This window comes from Mus caroli, unplaced genomic scaffold (assembly GCF_978045245.1).
Source record: "Mus caroli unplaced genomic scaffold, Mus_caroli_1 scaffold_5, whole genome shotgun sequence".
Lineage (NCBI taxonomy): Eukaryota > Metazoa > Chordata > Mammalia > Rodentia > Muridae > Mus > Mus caroli.
In genome coordinates, this window is record NW_028227260.1 from 90,852,757 (window position 1) to 90,862,650 (window position 9,894).

The following is a 9,894-nucleotide window of genomic DNA, read 5'->3' on the forward strand; positions in this document are numbered from 1 at the left end:
ATCAGAATATTGAAACAATGGTTCCCAAGAATGGAATTTGGGGCTAGAGAAATGATTTAGTGGTTAATAGCTTTGCTGTGATCCTTCCCATCCCTTTCCCCTACAGGGAAACACTAACACCAGGCACCAAGGCTGTGCTGGAGCAGCTGGAGCCTCAAATGCAGTTAGCCCCACCCCTGTGTCCAGGGCTAGTGTTCCTGATTGTGACATCACACCATGAAACTTGTCATTAGGAAGAAAGACTCAGTTGGAGAAAAACCAACAAGATGAGATACTCATAGCATCTCCTGTGTGACACTGAGCATAGGCATCAGTGGCTTGGATCCTTGTCAACAGGAAACCTGCCCTCATCTCTTAGAAGGACCTGGTTTTCAGAGATGAGACATGGGGTGTGATGTAACCCGTTTCCAGGAGTTCATTGATGAGGACCTTATCTGCCCTATTTGCAGTGGAGTCTTGGAGGATCCAGTACAGGCGCCTCATTGTGAGCATGCCTTCTGCAATGCCTGCATCATCCAATGGTTTTCTCAGCAGCAAATATAGACCATAGCTTTATCATGGTTGCCCACCTGTGCCCAGTACCTCGGATCATGCAAAGCATGTTGTCAAAGCTAGAGATTGCCTGTGACAACACTGTTTGGCTGCAATGCTCATGTCAGACTTAACAACCTAATGTCACACCTCAGTGTCTGTGAGTACAGCCTGAAGCAGCCTGTGACCTGTGAGCAGGGCTGTGGTCTGGAGATACCCAAAGATGAAATGCCAAACCATAATTGCATTAAGCACCTGCGCTCCAAGTTCCAGCAGCAGCAGACACTCATCTCAGAGCTGGAGAAAACATCTGCTGAACACAAGCACCAACTGGCAGAACAGAAGCACGAAATTCAGCTGATGAAGGCATATATGCGAAACATCCACAGGGTCAACCCCAACCTTCAGAACCTAGAGGAGATAATAAAGTACAATGAGATCCTCGAGTGGCTGAACTCCCCACAACCACCAGCAACTGAGACCCGCTGGGGAGGGATGATCTCCACTCCTGACACTGTGCTCCAGACTGTAATCAACCACTCCACTGTGGAAAGTGGCAACCCAAACTCTCCTGGCAATGAGCTGAGCGAAAATGCCCATGAATACAGCGGGTCCCAGGATGTGGCCACATTAGAGACAAGACAGATGAACCAGCACTACTATGAAAACTACATGACAAGGACACTCCTGACAATCAGGCTGTAGTCGTGATGGCCTGCAAGAACCAGCACATGAGTGACAACATGGTGCAGGAACCAGAGCTGATCATGATATTTAGTCATGGTTCAGACGAGATATAAGATCATAACTGGATATCAGGAAGAGTTAGAGTTGGGAAAACCCATTGTTCCAGCAGCTGAAACCTGACTTCTCCCACAACCATTATGTAATAACTTGTACATGATTCATGTACTCCCTGCTTTTCTGGAATGAAGAACCTGGGGCATTTTGCTCAGCTATTCAGCAGGGAACCCCAAGTTTTGCCTTTTGCTATATTCTTTCCCCCACAAGATCTATAAAAATTTCAGTCAGTGTGGAAAAATCCCAATTTTGTATTTTCCTGACTAAGAACACAAGTTTCCAAATATTTGCAGAAGGCACAAAGAAATTTGTTTTCCCTAGAGGATCAGGGTGTAGTGAGTATTTTTTTTTCTTTTATTGTTTTTTATTAGATATTTTCTTTACTTATATTTCAAATGTTATCCCCTTTCCTGGATACCTCTCTGAAAACTGCCTATCTCCTCCCCCTTCCCCTGCTCATCAATCCACCCACTTCTGCTTACTGACCCTGGCATTACCCTACACTGGGTCATAGAGCCTTCACCGAAGAAAGGACCTCTCCTTCCATTGATGACCAATAAGGCCATCCTCTGCTACATATGCAGCTGGAGCCATGGGTCCCTCCAAGTGTGCTCTTTGGTTGGTGGTTTAGTCCCTAGGAATTCTGGGGGTACTGGTTGGTTCATATTGTTGTTCCTCCTGAGGGGCTACAAAACCCCTTCAGCTCCTTGGGTCCTTTCTCTAGTTCCTCCAATGAGGACCCTGTGCTCAATCCAATGTTTGGCTGAGAGCATCCACCTATGTATTTGTCAGGCACTGGTAGAGCCCCTCAGGAGACAGCTATATCAGGCCACTGTTAGGAACCACTTGTTGGCATCCACAATAGTGTCTTTGCTTGGTGACTGTATATGGGATGGATCCCCAGGTGGGGCAGTCTCTGGATGGCCTTTCCTTCAATCTCTGTTCCACACTTCATCTCTGTAATTCCTTCCATGGGTATTTTGTTCCCTCATCTAAGAAGAACTGAAGTATCCGCACTTTGGTCTTCCTTTTCTTGAGCTTCATGTGGTCTGTGAATTGCATCTTGGGTATTCCAAGCCTCTGGTCTAATATTCTTTTGTGATTGGGTTACCTCACTCAGAATGATACCCTCCAGATCCATCCATTTGTCTATGAATTTCATAAATTCATTGTTTTTAATAGCTGAGTAGTACACCATTGTGCAAATGTACAACATTTTGAGCATCCCTTCCTCTGTTGAGGGACATCTGTGTTCTTTCCAGCTTCTGGCTATTATAAATAAGGCTGCAATGAACATAGTGGAGCATGTGCATTTATTACATGGTGGAGAATCTTCTGTGTATATGCCCAGGAGTGGTATTGCAGGATATTGCATAGGTAGTACTAGGCAATTTTCTGAGGAACCGCTAAACTGATTTCCAGAGTGGTTGTACCAGTTTTCAATCCCACCAATAATGGAAGAATGCTATGCTCTCTGGTCGAGTCAACTGGACAAGCGGAGAGACTTAAAAGTCACTCATGAAGCAAAAGAGTTTCAAGGAAGCTCTCCTCCTGGAGTCTAGCGTTCCCTACCCATAAAGTAAGTTTTCATTCCTGTGTTCCATTCGCACGTTAGTCTAGTGTATGGATCCACGTGCTCTCTTTCAATACTTTCCTATCATAAGTGCTTTTTTTTTTTTTTTTTGTTTTTTTTTGTTTTTTCGAGACAGGGTTTCTCTGTGTAGCCCTGGCTGTCCTGGCACTCACTTTGTAGACCAGGCTGGCCTCGAACTCAGAAATCTGCCTGCCTCTGCCTCCCGAGTGCTGGGATAAGTGCTTTTTAAGATTGAATTCTGACATAGCTAAAGCCGTCCGCCAGTATTCCAACAATCCTAGTTCGTCCTTAGCAAGACCTTGGGCTTGGAATTCAGTACTGCCCCTGGTATTACACTATCTCTTTGAGTAAAAGTTAGGTCACTGCCTTTCACAGGAATTTACCATCACTAAGGAAGAAGGAAGTTTCAGACCAAAGGAGAAACCAGAATAGATACTATAGCAGAGTTACACCCATACACATGTATTTACAATGGCCTAAGGGGAAGGTGGACTATATAAGAGACTAAAATAGGAACTATGGCAAGGACGCGAAGCCCTTGACCCTGGCTTCTAAGATTAGTGAATCTTAGGTGGAGCCCTTGTTGATCCCAGCTGTTATCAATGAATTTTATCCCAGGTGGTTCCTGTTAGACCTTTTGTGTTTGCATTCCTCTGTTTTATGTAAGATTCCGGTTACCTCAATTGTACCTTGCAAATATGTCACCCAACTTCCTTATTGTCCTCTGCATAAAAAGTATGAGACTTGATTGGAAAATTACACTCAGATTCCACACGAACTCTCCTGTGTGTGTCTGTTTGTCGCTCATCCACGCTCTGCCCACCCGCGTCGAGAGACCCCGGTCCATGCAGACACAGGGACCCAGAGGGTCTGCGGCAGAGGAATGTTCCTCTTTCTCCACATCCTCACCAGCATCTGTCACCTGAGTTTTTGATCTTAGCTATTCTGACTGGTGTGAGGTGGGATCTCAGGGTTGTTTTGATTTACATTTCCCTGATGACTAAGGATGTTGAACATTTCTGTAGGTGCTTCTCAGCCATTCCAAGTTCCTCAGTTGAGAATTCTTTGTTTAGCTCTGTATCCCATTTTTAATAGGGTTATTTGAATCTCTGGAGTCTAACTTCTTGAGTTTTTTGTATATATTGGATATTAGCTCTCTGTCAGATGTAAGGTTGGTAAAAATCTTTTCCCAATCTGTTCATTGCCATTTTGTCCTATTGACAGTGTTCATTGCCTTAAAGAAACTTTGCAATTTTATGAGGTTCCATTTGTCAAGTCTTAGAGCTTAACCTATTGGTGTTCTGTTAAAAAATTTTCCCCTGTGACTATATCCTTGAGGTTCTACCCCACTTCCTTTTCTATTAGTTTTAGTGTGTGGCTTTATGCGAAAATCCTTGATCTACTTGGACTTGAACTTTGTCCAAGAAAATAAGAATGGGTCTATTTGCTTTCTTCTACATGATGACCACCAGTTGAACTGGCACCATTTGTTGAAAATTCTGTCTTTTTTCCACTGTATGGTTTTAGCTCCTTTATCAAGGATCAGTAAGTGTGTGGGTTCATTAATGGGACTTCAATTCTATTCCATTGAGCTACCTGCCTGTCAATATACCAATACCATGCAGTTTTTATCGCTATTGCTCTCTAATACAGCTTGAGGTCAGGCATGGTGATTTCACCAGAAGTTCATTTTATTATTTTTTTATTAGATATTTTCTTTATATACATTTCAAATGCTATCCCGAAAGTTCTCTATACCCTCCCCCCACTCTGCCCCCCCTACCCACCCACTCCCACTTCTTGGCCCTGGCATTCCCCTGTATTGGGGCATATAAAGTTTGCAATACCAAGGGGCCTCTTTTCCCAGTGATGGCCAACTAGGCCATCTTCTGCTACATATCCAGCTAGAGATACAAGAACTAGGGGTACTGGTTAGTACATATTGTTGTTCCACCTATAGGGTTGCAGACCCCTTCAGCTCCTTGGGTGCTTTCTCTAGCTTCTCCATTGGGGACCTTGTGTTCCATCTTATAGGTGACTGGGAGCATCCAGTTCTGTATTTGCCAGGCACTGGCATAGCCTTACAAGAGACAGCTTTATCAGGGTCCTTTCAGCAAGTCCACCTAATAACTTTGGATTCATTTAAGGCTCTTTGGGTCATTGCTGGGTTCCCTGTGTTGGCTGGTATAGTGAGCAAGAAGGAATAATAGGTGTTATTATATTCAAAACAAAGATGGAAGTGTCATTGGAGAGATCAGAGGGCTCTCCTTCACCATATACTAGTTTCTCTTTGGGGAGTTCCATTCCAGGCTACCTTGCTGTTGGTCTCAGTAGTTGAGTCGAGGCTCCTTTGGGATTAGGATAGAAGGATATAGTTTGAGGACGATAAGAACAGGTTGGGAGTTCCAGCTCCAGGGTATTGTGCTCAGGAATTTTAAAGGGGATGCTATACATACTTGGGTTATTGCATTTCTTGTTTCTCTTTGTCCCTGTCTGCCTTGCCCGAGCTCACAATGTCCCATCCTTACGCTGAAATGATTGATGATACAGAAGCTTTCATTCCCTTTGCACTGGTGTCTGCAGCTCTCTGGTTGTGCTGTGTGCTGTACATGGTGTTCACTTCACTAATAAATCTCTCACTCAACTCAAAAAAAAAAAAGAGCTTTGCTGTTCTTGCAAAAGACCCAGATTAGCTTCCAGTACCCACATGGTAGTTCACAGCCATTAATAATACCAGTTTCAAGAGATTTGATGGCCTTTTTGGGCTTCTGTGGTCACAGAACACATGGGTGGTGCACAGATATAGATGTAAGCAAAATACTCACACATAGAATACAAATAAACCTAAAAAAGAAAAGAATAGAATTTCTCCAGGAACCCCATACTGGGAGGTGGATAAGCCTGACACCTTATACCAGAAGCTTTTATCCTGGAAAAGTATTTCTCATAGTTCTGACAACTCATCATGCCACCTTACATTAGATACTGGAGCCAAGACAATGATTGGTCAGCAATAACATGGAACATTCCTAGACCTGGACTACTTAGTGCTGAATATCTGTTGTCTTGTACTTGAACATAAACTTCATGTCAGAAATCTGAAGATGGACTTGAGGAGGTCTAGTCACTGATCTTTTTTCCTCTTCCCAATGTGGGCACATTGAAAGAAATCTCTTTTTTCTACTTCTTGCTATTATTTGTCTCTTTAATTGGTCTCTCAAAGATGGGTAGCAGTCTCTGAACCTAAGAATTCTGACAACAGATACACTCCCTCATCTGATCCCATGGATTTTTTTCTTCTCTATTACTCAAACTTTCTCTTCCAAGATTTTCCTATATTGCTCTACTGTACCACCTACATATCTCTGCTCAGATATGTAGCAACCCACAACTTCTAATCAGTATGTTGGTACTCCCTGTTTACTCTCTGGCTACTTTGCACTCTAAAGTGAGAGGATAACCTGAGTACAGATGTTCCAGGCCTAGTTGGAAAACCTGCTGAGAGTACATCTCAATAAAAGAGTAAACTTAAAGACTTTATAAAATGAGCACATTTTAATTTCACACACATGCACACACACACACACACACACACACACACACACACACACACACACACGGCAGGAATTCTTTCTCTTTTATGTTTTGTTTTTTCCATAGCCCTTTAAGAGTATTTTAACATTACACCATAGTGTTCTTCGTTACTTGTTGACTGTCTTAAATCCCTAGTGTATTATAAGCTCAAGGATGGGAAGGTCCTGATTTGTGCATTGCATATGGTTTTTGTTTGTTTGTTTGTTTTGTGTTTTTTGTTTTTTGTTGGTTTTTGTTTTGGTTTTTGTTTGCTCTTATTTGTTTGTTTGCTCTTATTCAAGCTACTGGATTATCACTTGAAATAGAGCCAAGATGGAAATTCTTACAGACCTTGCAGAACAGTATATAGTATGTCTATTGTTCTGGTGTGATAATCAGTTATGCCATTTAGCTACCCAGAGTGTTGGATGATTTATGCTCACCATACAACAACAAAGACATTCTCAATAAATGTTGTTTTTCAGTTGAGAGGCTGTTCCTGCCACAGTAGAGTCTTCCTCACTTTGGTTCAGTCAGTTCTAGGAAAGAAAGAAAATATTCACCCATGTCACACCACCAAGACTGGGAAATGTTAGTAAAGACAAGATGCTTCTGCAAAGTCAGTCTTTTGACTATATTCCTGCAATATCTGATAGCCTGGTAACAAAGTCCAAATCTCTAACATAGAGTTCAGTAGAGTGACAATTCTGTAAGGACAATTAGGAGCTAGTTAGACAAGTACAGAAATTCTGAATTAATTCAAGATGTAAATCCAGTTTTATTAGATGATGCTAAAGGTAGAAACAGTCAGGTAATTACAAGTTTCATTTGAAATTGAAAGAAAGGGCACGAAATCAAGAGGTTAGTTATCTAAGAGAGGAAAGGATATGATCACAATATATGACATAAACTTTAAAAATGACTTATTTTTCAAAAGTACATATAACAAAACTCCAGTTTCACCTCCCCCTTTGACTACTTATGCAACCTACGACATGTTATCTCAAAATAGGAGATTTGGTAATTTAAGAAAGCAGCAAAAGTAAGCAATAAATATTAGAAACTAGAAAGACTTTCTAGTTTCTAGGAGACTACTGTTCTCTGGATGAATCCATAAAAACTAGTTGACTTTCTCCTGAAAATAAGTCATAAGACTCTCATTCCAAAGACAATTTGCTCTATACTCAGAGGAAATGAATGTCACACAAGGGAGACAAGAAGAAACACAAGAGCTTTTGGTAACTTAACTCTGCTCCATCTTATGTCCACTTCACCATACTCTTATTTCACTCAGTCATGTTTTGCCACAAGTATGCATGTCTTCAGCAAAGAAGCAGAAAAGGCACAGTTCTCCCTGGGGGTTCTAGGTCTTCATTTCTGAACACTTTCATGCAACACAATACATTACATACATTTGGGAACATGGTTCAGTGATGAAGCATTTGCCTAGCATTTACTTGGCTCTAGATTAAATAAATGTGCATAGTGTCCTTGTCTTATTTTTTTCTGTTATAGCACTGTAATTAATAAAGATTGTGAGGTTTTGCTCTTCTTTATACTTCTATTTACCTTGTCAACGTTCCTCAACATATATAAATACAAATACCTTTTGAAATATGTGTTTCATTTCATTTTTACTTTGGTTTCTATGACTATCCTAAGAAAGGGCTACAAAATTTGCTGCTACCAACACAAACGATATATTACAATCTGTTTGGTGGTCAAAGGCATAAATTGAGGCTGAAGATACAAGGTTCATTAGTAGAATGCTGGCCTGACATTAACAACCCTGGGTTTGATCCCTAGTACTGAAAAGAAAAAGAGAAAAAGAAAAAGAAAAAGAAAAAAAGAAAAAAAAAAGAGAAAAAGAAAGGAATTGTACATTAGGTCAGCAAGTTTCTCTGTTTAGAGAAAGAAAAAAAAACCAAACAAACTAAAACCAAAGTACTGGCTGTCTTCTACATTTCTCTGGATATTTTGGGGACTATTCTCTATCCCAGTTTAATCAGACTTTCAACGAAATTCAGTTCTATGCTGTTGAAGGCTTGAGTGCCTTATTTTAATTTATGCTGGATGTTATCCAGAAATCATTCTCCAATTTTTGAGGCTGCTTGAACCACGTGATCTGTGGTCCCCTTCATATTGAAAGCCAGGGGTTGTAGGTTGTACATTTTTAGAACTTTGAATTTCCCCTACTTTCTTTTCTACCATAACTCCCCTCAGCCAGATGTGTTTCCTGGCTCTGTTTCCTACTTGGCATCTTCCTACCAGACTTTGCTGCTTTCTCTTCTGTTTTGTTTTTTTTTTTTTTTTCTGGGCTCACCTTATTCCATTGGACTTGAAGAATGTTCTCCTAAAGTTAATCAGTTTCTCATTGTAACTATATTTTTTAAGTACCTTCACAGAAGTACCTACATGAATATTTGATTGAATTACCAGAAAAGGATATGCTGGAGCTGTGAGGTACCTTTAGATTACTATCTACAATATTTCCCTGTTTTATAGGATATATACTTTCCAAAATTGCCTTTCAAAATTTTTATAGTCAGCTGCTTGAGGTTTCTTTCCTTGCTTTTGAGTCTTAATGTTTTACTGTCTTGCAGCAACCAAATTTAGCCTATAAAAGTGGGAGATGATTGGTCAAAGTATTTGGACTTAAAGAATAAAAGAAGAGGATAAAATCATAGGATGAAAACTGAGGTGTGATTTGTGCTACCAAAAGATCTAATAAATATAAAAATCATACAGTGGAAAAACAATTTCCTAGTCTCTTATTTGTAAGATAGAATAAATTGTTGCATTATGAGAATCATGCTAAGGAAATGCCAACACAAGCATATTGTTATCAAAACTGTACATCCAAGAAATAAAGCAGGAAGATTCTATGAAGGTAAGATTCAATAGATAAGAATTGCCTGAAGGTGAATAGGGACGATCCTCATGCAGCAACTTTTGCATGGAACTAGAAAAGGCACAATTCTTCAAGTGAGATTCTTAAAAGTACCAGCACCTGCATTACCTGGGCAGTTGTTATGAATGAAAAAGCTAGAGCTCCAACTTTTGTTAACTGATTCAGAATCTGTGATGTGGCTAAACACACTCTGTTTCAAAATGCTCTCTAGATTGTCCTAATGCAGGTTAATGTGATTAACCTTTGTATTAGGTTCTCATTGTATATTAGTTAAGGAAGAAAAGGGAAACACAGATATTATTTGTTTTAGATTATCTGTCTATTAAATCACTATTGCACAATAAATTGAGACACCTATACTGAAGAAGATAAAGGTATAATAAATATAAAGACATTACATTTTTAGTTGCCTTTTATATAGGAACAGTTGGTGATTTTTCGTGTGTGTGTCTCTGTGTGTATGTCTGTGAATAAGTCTCTTTGT

At 40.3% G+C, this 9,894-nt stretch overlaps 1 pseudogene; it reads left to right on the forward strand.

Annotated features, from left to right (window-relative positions):
• The first annotated feature begins 384 nt into the window (after positions 1–384).
• On the forward strand, positions 385–1,399 carry LOC110287219 (E3 ubiquitin-protein ligase NRDP1 pseudogene; annotated as a pseudogene).
• Positions 1,400–9,894: the final 8,495 nt, after the last annotated feature.